At 39.2% G+C, this 14,678-nt stretch overlaps 1 protein-coding gene across 7 annotated transcripts in view; it reads left to right on the plus strand.

The window, feature by feature from the left end:
* Nucleotides 1–14,678, plus strand: part of TET1 (tet methylcytosine dioxygenase 1) — a 147,173-nt gene that overhangs the window by 92,439 nt on the left and 40,056 nt on the right. The window lies entirely within an intron of this gene.

Below are 14,678 nucleotides of genomic sequence, written 5' to 3' on the forward strand. Positions count from 1 at the left end.
TAACTTTTATCTGTTTCTGTATTTTGTGATTATTTCCAAATCATTATCCACAGAAGCACCTTAATGAGGGTCATATGATTCTGAAAGCAAAACTAAATTTTTTATGACATGCTCCCAAAACAGTTCCCATAAGTACTTTGAGTTTTCTAAACATAGAGAACCATAAGAAGAACTGGATTCTGCTTCTTTAGGAAGTTCTCATGTGGAAACAAGTTCATAGCCAAATGTGTATTTCCAGTAGGATATTCATATCCACAAGGATATTAACCAGTTGATTTGGAATTTTTGACCATAGAATCGTTTAAGATCCCTATTCCATCATTTCTTAATAATGATGATGATGTAAAAAAAATTTTTTTTAGTAGTGATGATGGTAACAATGGTAATAAAGTAATAGCAACTACATTTTATTACGTATCAGACACTGTTGAGAACTTGACATACATTGCTTCATAAATCCTTCTACAAGGACTCTGTTAGGTTTTTGAATAAGGGAAAGATCATTATTTTCATACCTCTTCTGGAGCAAAACAGTAAATGCAAAACAGCGGTAGGATTTAAATTCATGTATTCATTCCTAAAGCAAGACAATTGCCACACCCATAGCTACTCTAGTACCAGACCGTTGGTCTTAGTTACTTTTCCAGCTTTGGAAGGTGACCACAGTTACAAGCACAAAGAGCTACACAATGAGTACTAAATACTTTAGAATGCTTCGTTTATTCAACCTAGGTCTAAGTGTAGTCTTGTCAATATACACATGAGCTCAAAGATCTGGATCTTACCCCGTTTAGCTACCTTACATAGAGTAAAGTGCACAAATCATAAATGAATGTATCAGGGTTATTCTTCATGTGTATAACACTATACGGAGAAGGATATAATCATTTCAGACACCCAGACGCCTCCCTCGTGGTCCTTCCCAAGCCATGAGTCCACATAATAATAACTACAGTTTTGACATTTATCTCCATTACGTTTGTTTTTGTTCGAATGAACTTCATATAACTAGAATCATAGAGCATATGCTCTCTCGTGTCTGTCTCCTTTCACTCAACGTTTGTAGAACTTGGATTTAATGCCTGGAGCTCAACAACCACCTGGAAGCCTAAATTGACTTGATAGTGGGAGATACGTACTAAGATAGTGGGAAGAAATATAGGAGCCCAAATTCTTGGTAATACCAATGGAGCTGCCATACCAACCACAGCCCTTCTTAAATCTGAATTTCTTTAACATGAGAGAGGAAAAAAAAATTTTTTTCTTTATACTTACTTATTTTTTTACCTTTTTAAAACCTGTTATTTGCAGGTTTTCTGTTACATGAAATAGAATCAATTACCAACTAAGATAAACTGCCTTCAATTTATTACAATGTGGGTGACTTTTAGAAGGAAAAAAAACCATTTTGGAATGAGAAAAATAGGTGAAGAAACCGTGCTTATTGAATACTTTTATTGATTGCCAGGACTTAGGCTAGGTATTGGGGATGCAAACATGAATTAAAACCTACCGGACATTTCATTTTATAGACGGAAAGAAATTGGCCCAGAGGTTTGCTGAGAACAGTTTGCGTTACCCTCCAGGGACACATAATGTTTGCTGGGGTCACCTTACCTCTCAAGAACTAAATAAAATTTCCTTAAAATGCTTCACAACTAGTTTTGAACTATTGTTTCTTCATTTCATGGATCAGTCTCTTGTCCTATCATGCACTGATTTTCATTCTGTGTTAACTCAGCTATGAAGGTACATCCTTTACTCAGTCCCCACAAAACACTCCTATCAGTCAGACTCTATATGTAATAGTTTGGATGAAGAGATACCTAAACAATGACCAGAGTGTTTATTTTTTGTTTTATTCACTCTTCTGAAAAAATAATATGGCTTATTCAGAGCACTTTAAAGTAGGAAATAATGTACATGTTGCCCTTTTTCCTATTGGATTTTTAATCTTCTATTGACTTTATGGGAGCCCCTTTAGAAAATTGACATTCATGATAAAAGTTGCAGATAGATTTCCAGTTTGTCATTGTTTTTAACATCTAGGTTTTTAAAATTACATTTTACATTAAAAAAATTGTTTGAGAAAAAAATTTTAAAGATGAAAAACATTTTTCATCTGCTCTTTTATGATTTTAGTATATTGTGTCTTAATTAGAAAAATCTACCAGTTCTCGCTTATAAATCTTCCATTTTCTTTCTGTTGTATTTTCATTTCATTTTTCTGCATTTAACTATTTTATTCACTTTGTGTGTGTAGAATATTGGTAACAACTTATATTTTCTCAGATGACTACCCACCCATCCAACACCACTTACTTAATTGTCCATCTTTTCTCTACTGGTCTGTATTTGTTTATGTTAGTATTCAGTTCTGTTATCCCAATGTTAACATCAAACATTGGGATATAAGCATCAAATAACTCTTTAATTATTTAGGTTTCATGTTTTCATATCTGATAGAGGTAATTCCTCCTTTTAATTTTTAGAAATTTCTTGACTTATTTTTCTGTAAGTTAACAATCATCTTGTGTAATTGCAAGAATAAAGCCCTATTGGTATTATTAGTGGAACCATATTCCACAGAAAATTTGGGGAATTGAATTCTCTTTGATGTTTGGTCTTTCTATCCTAGATAGTATATTTTCTATTGGCTAAGGCCTTCTTTTGTCCTTCAGAGCTGTTTTTGTTGTCGTTTTTTGGGGGGTTTTTTGTTCGTTTTTTTAAGGAATTTCTACACTCAATATGTAGAGAACTCCAAACCCTGAGATCAGTCGTCACATGTTCCATCAACTGAGCCAGCCTCATGCCCCTCCTTCAGAGGTGTCTTGAAGTTTTATTCCTAGAATTTAGATGTTTCTGGTTTTTCAGTTTATTTTTCTTATGTATTAGAAGTACATTCAGGGGCATCTGTATGGCTCAGTCAGTTAAGTGTCTGCCTTCGGCTCTGGTCAGGATCCCAGAGTCCTGCTCCCTGTGTTGGGCTCCCTGCTCAGCAGGGAGCTTGCTTCTCTCCCTCTTCCTCGACCTCTCTCCCTGCTTGTGCTCTCTGTCTCTTTCTTTCTCTAACAAATAAATACAAATCGAAAAAAAAAGAGAAAAGAAGTACAATCATGTAGTCTATAGTGACAAGTTTATATTCTCCTTTCCAAATTTTGTGTTATTAACTTCCTTCTTTCATTTAATGCAGATAGTCAAACAGACTAACTCCAGCTTTATATGGCTTTGAATGTGGCCTCCTTATCTTGTTCCTCTGTTTAATGGGAACTTTCCGGGGGCGTTCTCATAATCAGGTCATCAGGGAAGGCTTCTCTGGGGAGGGAACATTTAAGCTGTGAACTGAGGGACAAAAAGGAGCCAAGAACCAGAAAACTCTCCAGAAGGCAAGGAAGAGCATTCCTAAGCAGAGAAAACAGCAAATACAAAAGTAAAAAAGAGATTATAGTCCTGTGATTTTAAGTAGGTGGAGAGTAGAACCAGGTGAGGGTAAAAAGGTGTAGGCAGAAGCTAGAGCGTGAGTGCACTAATACAAGGAGTTTAGGTTTTAGTCCATGAACATGAAACCTTGAAGCACTTTAGTTAGGGAGATGTTCTCTATCTGGTTCAGGTTTTATAAAGAGCCTTCTAAGGAATTAACTGACAATCTGTTATCTGTTGCTGCTTAACAAGTACTCAAATTCAGTAGCTTCGAACGATAAACATCTCAGAGTTTTTGAGAGAGTGAGACAGGAAGCACAGGAGCAGGGACTGGGGGTGGGGGGTGCAGAGGGAAAGAACCTCACACAGACTCCCTGCTGAGTGCAGAGCCAAATCAAGGCTTAATCTCACAACCTGAGCAAGAATCAAGATAAACTGGGAGTCTGTTGCTTAACCCTCTGAGCCACCCAGGCACCCCTGCACATGTGACGCTTAGTTTTTATTTGTTTTTATTATTTGACAGAAAGAGACACAGTGAGAGAGGGGACACAAACAGGGGGAGTAGGAGAGGGAGAAGCAGCCTTCCCGCTGAGCAGGGAGCCCGATGGGGGGCTTGATCCCAGGAAGCTGGGATCCTGAAGGCAGAAGCTTAATGACTGAGCCATCCAGTCGCCCCCAGCATAGGAAGTTCTATGCAAGGGTGTAAATATGAGGTGGTGGCAGTCCCTGGGGACATCTTGGAGATGCCTAACACAATTCCATCTCTCCTCTTCACTAAAAATATTAATATGTTAAGGACACTGCATTAGCATCATACAACATACCTATCTCAGCTTTGCCAGTGTATCTAATATTTGGGGCGCCTGCTTGGTGCAGTTGGTTGAGGGTCTGTCTGCCTTCAGCTCCAGTCCTGAGTGATCCTGGGATGCTGGAATTGGGCCCGCCGTCAGGCTTTCTGCTCAGCTCTCTGTCTCATTCTCTCTGGCTCTCAAATAAATAAACAAAATCTTCATAAAAATCAATATATATAATATTTAACATATATCTAATCTATCTGACTTAGTCCTATTTTTTTCTAAAGAGTAAGTCCTTTGTGGATCTTTATTCACAAAATAATGCTATTATAGTATTAACATTTTCCATTATGTCAACAGACATAATCAAAAGAAAAGTTCATACAATATAAATGTACAACTTACCGGGGCGCCTGGGTGGCTCAGTGGGTTAAAGCCTCTGCTTTAGGCTCGGGTCGTGATCCCAGGGTCCTGGAATCGAGCCCCGCATCGAGCTCTCTGCTCAGCAGGGAGCCTGCTTCCCTCTCTCTCTGCCTGCCTCTCTGCCTACTTGTGATCTCTGTCTGTCAAATAAATAAAATCTTTAAAAATAAATAAATAAATGTACAACTTAACTATAATTATACAGAAAATACTCATGAAGCAACTACCCAGGTCAAAAATGGAGTATTCTTAGATTCCCAGAAGCCCTGAGAACTTCCCATCCTGACTTTTGCGGTAATTTTCTTGGTTTGGGAATACCTGGGTAGCTCAGTCCGTTAAGGTTCTGACTCATGGTTTTGGCTCAGGTCACCATCTCGTGGGTTGTGGGATGCAGCCCTGTATTGGGCTCTATGCTTAGTCTTCTTGTGATTTTCTCTCTCTCCTGTCCCTCTACTCCTCCCCCTGCTCACATATGCCCATGTTCTCTCTCTCTCTCTCTTTCTCTCAAATAAATAAATAACCTTAAAAAAGTGTTTTTCTGGGATGCCTGGGTGGCTCAGTGGGTTAAGCAGCTGCCTTCGGCTCAGGTCATGATCCCAGGGTCCTGGGATCGAGTCCCACATCGGGTTCCTTGTTCGGCGGGGAGCCTGCTTCTCCCTCTGCCTCTGCCTGCCTCTCTGCCTATGCTCGCTCGTTCTCTCTCCCTCTGTCTCTGACAAATAAATAAATAAAATCTTTAAAAAAAAAAGTGTTTTTCTTGCTTTTTCCCTCCACTTACATGCTTCTCAACAGTATAGTATTTTGTTGTGCATCATTCTTTTCTATCTTGCCCTTATATAGTACCTTGAGCATTTGCTGAAATAAAGAGCAGAGATTGATTCTCAATATCTGGCATTGGTAGTTGACATAGGTTGATTAATCTGTATCTGTTAATTCTGAATCCTTTACTTTCTTGTCTATTAATTATCAAAGGGTAAAAATTTCCTTACAGTGTGGCAGCTGGCTCTCCCTAGAGTAAGTGATCCAAAAGAGAGTAAGGTAGCTTGGGATAAGCAGTGGGATTTTGGAGAATTCTTCCTGCCTTTCAGACCTTCTCTTATGTAGTAATAATTACACCAGTAGAATTTAGTGTATACCTCTTTTTTTTTTTTTTTTTATGAAGATTATGAAATCCATAGTTCAGAGATTTTGGTAGCAACTTTCTGTCGCTATTATTGAGTCTTCAAGGTTTGTTTTTTGTTTTTTTGTTTTTAATCACAAGTAGGCAGAGAGGCAGGCAGAGAGAAAGGGGGAAGCAGGCTCCCTGCTGAGCAGAGAGCCCCATGATCCCAGGATGCCAGGATCATGACCTGAGCTGAAAGCAGAGGCTTTAACCCACTGAGCCACCCAGGCACTCCAAATCTTCAACGTTTCTTAGGCAGAAAAAAGTATTTAGCATTTTCCATGACACAGCAGTAGCTGAATTACTTTCTTATTTTCCCTTTTGCAATATTTCTTTCAGAATAAATAGAACATTTCAATATGTTGTGATACATATCTGGCACTTTTCACAAATACAAAAACAATCCAGAGACAAGGAATGATGTAAAGCACAGTTGCTAAGCAACTTAATGAATATTTTGATATATCTGCTAGTGACAAGTCAGAAGTATAATCTTGATTTATAAAAAAAACCAAGAATTTATTTCCTGTATCTGTGAAAAAGCTAGGTGTCCTACATGATTATATGTTAGAAAAATAAAAATATTCATCAAACTTTATTTTTTGCAAACTTTCCAAGTTATTCAAAATATTCATATATGGGACGCCTGGGTGGCTCAGTTGGTTGAGTGGCTGCCTTCGGCTTGTGATCCCAGGGTCCTGGGATCAAGTCCCGAGTGCAGCTCCTTGCTCAGCAGGGAACCTGTTTCTCCCTCTGCCTCTGCCTGCCACTCTGTCTGCCTGTGCTCACTCCCTCTGACAAATAAATAAATAAAATCTTAAAAAACAAACAACGACAACAAAAATAAAACAGGTTTATATATATATATATATATACATATATATATATATATATTCATATGTTTGTTGCTAGTGCCCGAAGTACTGCCCAGCACATCGTCAACACTAAATAAGTTTTTGATGAGTGAAGGAATATAGAGCAGAAATAAAACTGCTTTAGAATATTGATTTTTCTGGGGCACCTGGGTGGCTCAGTTGGTTTGGGCGACTGCCTTCGGCTCCTGTCACCATCCTAGAGTCCCAGGATTCAGTCCCACATCGGGCTCCCTGCTCAGCGGGGAATCTGCTTCTCCCTCTGACCTCTCCCTCTCATTCTCATTCTCTCTCTCTCAAATAAATAAATAAAATATTTTTAAAAACATAGAATATTGAATGTTTTAAATTTGAGTTGGTATCTTGGAATAGTTTTGCTGTGGTTTTCACTGTTAGCTCTTTTCTGAGGAAGGCAGAACTTGGAGTATTAGAATTGATAAGGTCGTCCATCAAAAATTTGAACTTTTGGTGGAGAGAGGATTAGGTCTCCATGGTCTATATGCTTTTTAGGATTTTATAACAGATTATTTTGAATAGCACTAGAATAATTCCTATATGGATATTTTATGCAGGAATGAAGTATGGGTAGAGGAAGTAAACTGAGGAATCCAGGAAACAATTAACTAGAGGGTTGCATTGTTCCGATTTCTTTTGCATCTTGCATAGTATCTATTTGTTGTGTATTTTATATTAAGCATTAGCGTAAAATTTTGTGTAAATTTCTTTGGCTCTGCATGCAGGCTCACATTTGTTCACAGTGGTTGATTTCTATCCTGTTTTTATTATGCTGCACTTGGCTTCTTTTCTTGAAGGAGAGGCTTATTGCTTCTTTTTTTAATGGTCACACACAAAAAGCCTAACAGCAAATTTGAACTGGGCAGCACAACTTCCTGAGCCAGGCTCACTCTGTTCTGCCCTTGCTCTTAACACTGTTTTCTTCGCCAGGTAGTCATTAACACTCCCCCATAATTGTTGGCCTTTGGTAGATGTTTCTGACTCTTTGCTGTCATGTGGGTCTTGTCAGGGACTAGTTATCCTGTTACTCAGTAGAATTTGGGGGAAAGGTTGTACTTTGGACGTAACAATGAAGTTTCTTGAATCCAGCAGGCTCTATTAACTCCCTATAGAACTAACTCCCACCTTGCTCGCTCTTTCTCTCTCTCTCACACACACACACACACACACACACACACACACACACACACACACTACAATTGAGCCTTTGGGGTGGTGGCAGGAGTAGGTGGTGAAGTAGTAGGCTCCCCAGATGGCTCCCATGCCTGATCAATTCCCACCAGGAATTAGTTCGTAGGTTCTCCTCCATAGGACTATATATTGGTCCGTAGAACAGGTGTGGCACTGAACATCTACAATTTATACAAGTGAATGTTTTGTTGCCTCCTCTGGTCTGAGGTGATCAGAGTTTTGGAAAAGGAGTAACTAAGTATCCTTTCGAAGGAGCTTTCGAAGTAGCTTGCCTGGATTTATACATGTATATGATCTTTTCCTTGATGGTTCCTTTGTTCCAAGATTCTGCTTTAAATGTCTTTGGACTGCATTTTTGTTTTGTTTTATGTGATGAAATGAATATGTGTGTGTGTGTGATGAAATATAGGTGTTTGGGGGCGTTTAAATGATAAATAATCAGTGGGTTTTTTGGCTGGCCACCATCATTTTCTGTTGAAAGAATGGCTCTACTTTGTCTCCCACATGATGATTTGATATACTCAAAAATGCATTCCAGTATACTTAACCTACAGTGCTAAATTAGTTTCAGGTGTACCATACAGTGATTGAGATACTCTATATATTACCCAGTGCCCATCAAGATAAGTGGACTCTTAATCCCCCCTCACCTAGTTTACCCATCCCTCCACTTACCTCCTCTCTGGTAACCCTCAGTTTGTTCTCTATAGTCAGAGTCTGCTTTGGGGGTTGCCTTGTTTTTTTCTTTGTTCACTTGTTTTATTTCTTAAATTCCACATATGAATGAAATCACATATTTGTCTTTCTCTGACTAATTTCACTTAGCATTATGCTCTCCAGCTCATTCCATGTTGTTGCAAATGGCCAGATTTCATTCTGTTTTATGGCTGAATAATATTCTGGTGTGTGTTTACACACATCTTTATCCATTCATCTATCAACAGACACTTGGGCTGCTTCCATAATTTGGCTTTTACAAATAATGCAGTAAGCATAGGGGTGCATATAACTTTTTGAATTAGTGTTTTCATATTCTTTGGATAAATACCCAGTAGGGGAATGACCGCATCAGACTGTATTTCTATTTTTAATATTTTGAGCAACCTCCATACTGTTTGTACACACTAGCCGCAGGTGTTTATGTTTCCACCAGCAGTGCACAAGAGTTCCTTTTTCTCCACATCCTTGCCACCACTTGTTTCTTGTGTTTTTTAATTTTAGTCACAGACGGTTGTGAGGTGATACCTCATTGTGGTTTTTTTTTTTTTTTTTTTTCTTCTCAAAGATTTTATTTATTTATTTGACAGAGAGAGATCACAAGTAGACAGAGAGGCAGGGAGAGAGTGAGAGAGGGAAGCAGACTCCCCGCCGAGCAGAGAGCCCGATGCGGGACTCAATCCCAGGACCCTGAGATCATGACCCGAGCTGAAGGCAGCGGCTTAACCCACTGAGCCACCCAGGTGCCCCTCATTGTGGTTTTGATTTGCATCTCCCTGTTGAGTGATGTTGAGAATCTTTTCATGTGTCTTTTGGCCATTGTATGTCTTCTTTGGAGAAATGTCTGTTCATGTCTTCTGTCCATTTTTTAATTGGATTATTTGGTTTTTACATGTTGTTATATCAGCTCTTTATATGTTTTAGATAATAACCCTTTATTGGACATGTCATTTGCAAGGATCTTTTCTCATTCAGTAGGTTGTCTTTTCGTTTTGTTGATTCTTTCCTTTGCATAAAAATCTGTTACTTTTGGGGTTCCTGGGTGGCTCAGTCCTTAAATGTCTGCCTTGGGCTTGGTTCATGATCCCTGGGTCCTGGGATCAAGCCCGGCATTGGGCTCCCTGCTCAGTGGGAAGCCTGCTTCTAGCTCTCCCACTCCCCCTGCTTGTGTCCCCTCTCTTGCTGTGTCTTTCTCTGTCAAATAAAAAATAAATAAATAAATAAAAATTTATTACTTTCGGGGCCACCTGGGTGGCTTAGTTGGTTAAGTGTCGCAAATTTTGATTTGGGCTCAGCTCATGATCTCAGGGTTGTAAGATTGATCCCTACTGGGCATGTGGTCGACTTAGGATTCTCTCTCTCCCACTGCTCCACCCCTCAATAAACAGATAAAGAAAGAAATACAAATTTATTACTTTGAAATTTTAAAATCCATCTTAAATTTACCCTCTGAGATAATGATGTTTAGCAACTTCCAGTATATACAAACTAAGTTTTGGTGTTAAAACTTCCAATGAGGGGCGCCTGGGTGGCTCAGTGGGTTAAAGCCTCTACCTTCGGCTCAGGTCATGATCTCAGGGTCCTGGGATCGAGCCCCACATCAGGCTCTCTGCTCAGCAGGGAGCCTGCTTCCTCCTCTCTCTGCCTGCCTCCCTGCCTACTTGTCATCTCTGTCTGTCAAATAAATAAATAAAATCTTTTAAAAAAAAAAACTTCAATGACAAGTGATAAGACAACTGCTGAAGGATGTTGAGCAAAGAAGTGACAGGGTCAATATTACTTAATGGGAAATTTGTTTATTCTACAACTTTATTAATTTCAGTAGAAGCTTATTTGATTAAATAAGCATGGGGTTTGGGAGCAGAATCTACTCAAGATCATTTCCTCCTCCTTACACACTAAAATGGAAATCGTGTGTGGTTTAGATGCAGCATTAGAAATTATAAAGAAGGCAGGGCGCCTGGGTGGCTTAGTGGGTTACGCTGCTGCCTTTGGCTCAGATCATGATCTCAGGGTCCTGGGATGGCTCAGGTCATGATCTCAGGGTCCTGGGATCGAGTCCCACATCGGGCTCTCTGCTCAACAGGGAGCCTGCTTCCATCTCTCTCTCTCTGCCTGCCTCTCAGTCCACTTGTTATTTCTCTGTCAAATAAATAAATTAAATCTTTAAAAAAAAAATTACAAAGAAGGCATCTGAGAACTCCCTTAACTCTTAAAAAAGGGTAACCAGGGGCGCCTGGGTGGCTCAGTGGGTTAAGCCTCTGCCTTTGGCTCAGGTCATGATCTCAGGATCCTGGAATTGAGCCCTTCATCGGGCTCTCTGCTCAGCAGGGAGCCTGCTTTCCCCTCTCTCTCTGCCTGCTTGTGATCTCTGTCTGTCAAATAAATAAATAAAATCTTCAAAAAAAAAAAAGTTAACCAAAAATGGACTCTTAGAGATTCTTTGCTTATGATACTTATGTTAACTATAAACTTTTAGTTAATATTGTTTCTTCAAAAACAGATTTATATATATATATATATATATATTTATTTATCTAATAGTGTAATATATATATATTTATCTAATAGTGTAATCTTTTACATCATTGTCCACCTAGTAAGTAAAAATTGATAACGTGAATGAGCTTGCATTTTAACTAGTAAAGTTTAGGTTTTAAAAAAAATATTTAGGGACGCCTGGGTAGCTCAGTGGGTTAAAACGCTGCCTTCGGTTCAGATCATGATCCCAGGATTCTGGGATCGAGTCCCGCATCTGTCTCCTTGCTCAGCAGGGAGCCTGCTTCTCTCTCTGCCTCCCTGCCTGTTCTCTTTCTCCTTCTCTCTGACAAATAAATAAATAAATAACATCTTTTAAAACAAATATTTATTAACCATTTGTGTTTCTTTCATGAAGTCACTTTTCATAACCATTTTTTGTTTTATGTTTCCTTTTTTGTAAATAGAACTTCTATTAAATCGTTTGCCATTGTTTTTTTTAAAGATTTTATTTATTTATTTGAGAGAGAGACAGTGAGAGAGAACATGAGAGGTGAGAAGGTCAGAGGGAGAAACAGACTCCCCATGGAGCTGGGAGCCCGATGCGGGACTCCATCCCTGGACTCCAGGACCATGACCTGAGCCGAAGGCAGTTGCTCAACCAACTGAGCCACCGAGGCGCCCTTGCCATTGTTTAATTCTAGATTTTCTTATAGTCTTAGTGCTTGATTGTTATCTTTGTACAGACGTTTGAAATTCTTAGGAGGTCAAATCTATGTCACTATATACCTTCAGTCTTTCTTGTTGGCACAGAAGCCTATCCTCATTCTTTTTTTTTTTTTTTTTTTTTTGAAGATTTTATTTATTTATTTGACAGACAGAGATCACAAGGCGGCAGAGAAGCAGGCAGAGAGAGAGAGGAGGAAGCAGGCTCCCTGCTCAGCAGAGAGCCCGATGCGGGCTCGATCCCAGGACCCTGAGATCATGACCTGAGCCGAAGGCAGAGGCTTTAACCCACTGAGCCACCCAGGCGCCCCGGAGCCTATCCTCATTCTAACTATTATAAAAAATAGTGTCTCCCGTGCCTTCGTAATTTTATGGATAGATCCAGTAGTTGATATGACATTTTTTCATTGATTTAAAATTCCACTTTATTTTCTACATGTAATTTTTGTTGACATTGCTCATTTACCCATCTAAATCTGAATCTAGATTTGCCTCCCCTCGTAGAAACCTCTCTTGGTCTTTGAATTCCTTCTTTCTATGCCCTAAAGCTGTGAAAACACTGTTATCTTATGTTTGCCTCTTGAGAAATCATAACAGTAATTTTGTTTTTCAGGACAGTCTTCTCTGTCCACCAGTTTTGTTTTAAGCTGGTTTTGTTTTTAAGATTTTATTTATTTGAGAGAGTGAGAAAGAGCATGAACAGGGAGAGGAGTAGAGGGACAAACAGACTCCCAGCCGAACTTGGGGGCCCACCTCAGGGGCTTCATCCCAGGACCCTGGGGTTATGACCTGAGCCAATGTCAGATACTCAGCTGACTGAGCCACCCAGGTGACCCTCTCTCCACCAATTTTTAGACACATGGTAATGAGTTGCTCTAAACCCCCCTAGACCAAAGGTTATATAGAATATCCTAGGTGATTGCTCTCGATCCTGGCCTAACCTTCCTTAAGAGCATCCCATGGGGAATTTCAATAGGTTCTCTCATCTGGACCAGATTCTCCGAAAATAAGTTTAATATGTACTTTTCAGAGCTACTCATAAATAGGCTGTTGCGGCAGAATAATTTATAACCAGAGGTAAAAGAATTCTGTCATAGATTTGCTAGGAAATCTTTTCCTAATGATCATCAGACTGATCTATCTTCTTTCTTTACCCTGTCTCTGAAAGTGCTAGCCCAATGATCAGCCAGGTCCTTAACTGTCAAAGAAAATTCTAGGTCCTCATAGCCTTTCTTCAGCAGCTCAAACTATTGGTTACACTTTGCTCTTCTGAGAAGTTCATGTGTTGCTAGGCTTCTGTAACACTGCTTTCCCCCATCCCTTCTCAGCGCTTCAGTCAGCCGATCTGTAATCTGTCCTCTTGGGTGAGCTTATTCATGACCCTACCTCAAGCAGTCACCAGCTTGCTATTCACTGTGAAATCCTACTGCTTGCTTGCTTGAAAATAGCAATCGAGGGAACAAGGAAGAGACCAAGTGTAATGCTTGGAAGTGAGGGTCCAGGAAATACTGGCCCTTGAGCTACATCTTGTCCACACAGCATGCGTCATGTTAATGACAGAGATCCCAGAAATAGAATCAACTATGTATAATAATTTAATAAAGGAGGTTTTATAAATCATAGATGACATCTGGTATCAGTACAGTTAGCAGAATTCTTCCTCAAATAATATTCTTGCCTCTTAGAGCTTGCTTTCCAGAATCTTAGCATTGCCTTTGTACTGTTTTCTGTCTAGTGGCAAACTCCTGTAGTCCTTTAAGAGGATTCTCCTCCGTGAAGCCTTCCCACTCTAAACAGAAAGACTCAGCCCTACTTTGCAGAACTTAATTCATACAGACCCCTTACAGATGTCTTCTATTATCCCCCTAACAGTATTACAATATAAAAATGCATTGCTAATATTATCTCCATTAGTTGAAATGATGCTGTACATTCAATTTTACATTTGAATTGTTTCACTTACAGTTTTACTTAATTGGCTTCCCAGATGATTACAATTTGTAGCATATCATAATTAGACAAAATGATATCTTGCTCACCTGACAGTATTTTGGACTTGCTACTAATTGTTTATCTAAATTCACGAATTTTTTTTTAAGATTTTATTTATTTATTCAACAGAGATCACAAGTAGGCAGAGAGGCAGGCAGAGAGAGGGGGGGAATCAGGTTCCCTGCTGAGCAGAGAGCCAGATGCGGGCTTGATCCCAGGACCCTGGGATCATGATCTGAGCAAAATGCAGAGGCTTTAATCCACTGAACCACCCAGGAACCCCTAAATTCACAAACTTTTTAGCTTAGTTTACTTCAAGTGTCATCTAAAACTTAATAAACAATGAATATTCATTGACCCATAGATTGACTTTAACTCAAAATAGAGATCTTTTATTTTGCAAAAATGTGTCCATTGTTAATTCATCGAGTAGTCTTTGCCCTTCTTCCTTGTTGTCTGACAGTGGCCTGTTTTTTAAACCACCCGGGTTTAGTACTTTCCATCCAGAGATCTGCTGGTGGCTTATCTCTTGACCTATGACCCCACACATCCAGTAGCTCTGTTTTGAAACTTGTCTTCCATTTCTACAGGTCACCAGCACTTGAATCCCAAGCTTGTACTGAGAATAAAATATACAATATGAAACTTGGGCCAGCACCATAGAAATATTGTTAAATAAATAAATTCAGACGTACTAAAAAAAAAAATTCAGGAATTACGTAGACTTTCTGTATGCTCTTCCCTGACATTTCCCAAATGCAGCTTTTTACCACATTAGCTTTTCTTTATTTTTCACACTCCTTCCTTCTTTCTCCTTTGTTCCTCCCTCTTCTTTTTTTTTTCCTTTATACATTAATAGTAATTTGTAAACATGATGCCTTTACCCCT

This window comes from Mustela nivalis, assembly GCF_964662115.1.
Source record: "Mustela nivalis genome assembly, chromosome: 2".
NCBI classification, from domain to species: domain Eukaryota; kingdom Metazoa; phylum Chordata; class Mammalia; order Carnivora; family Mustelidae; genus Mustela; species Mustela nivalis.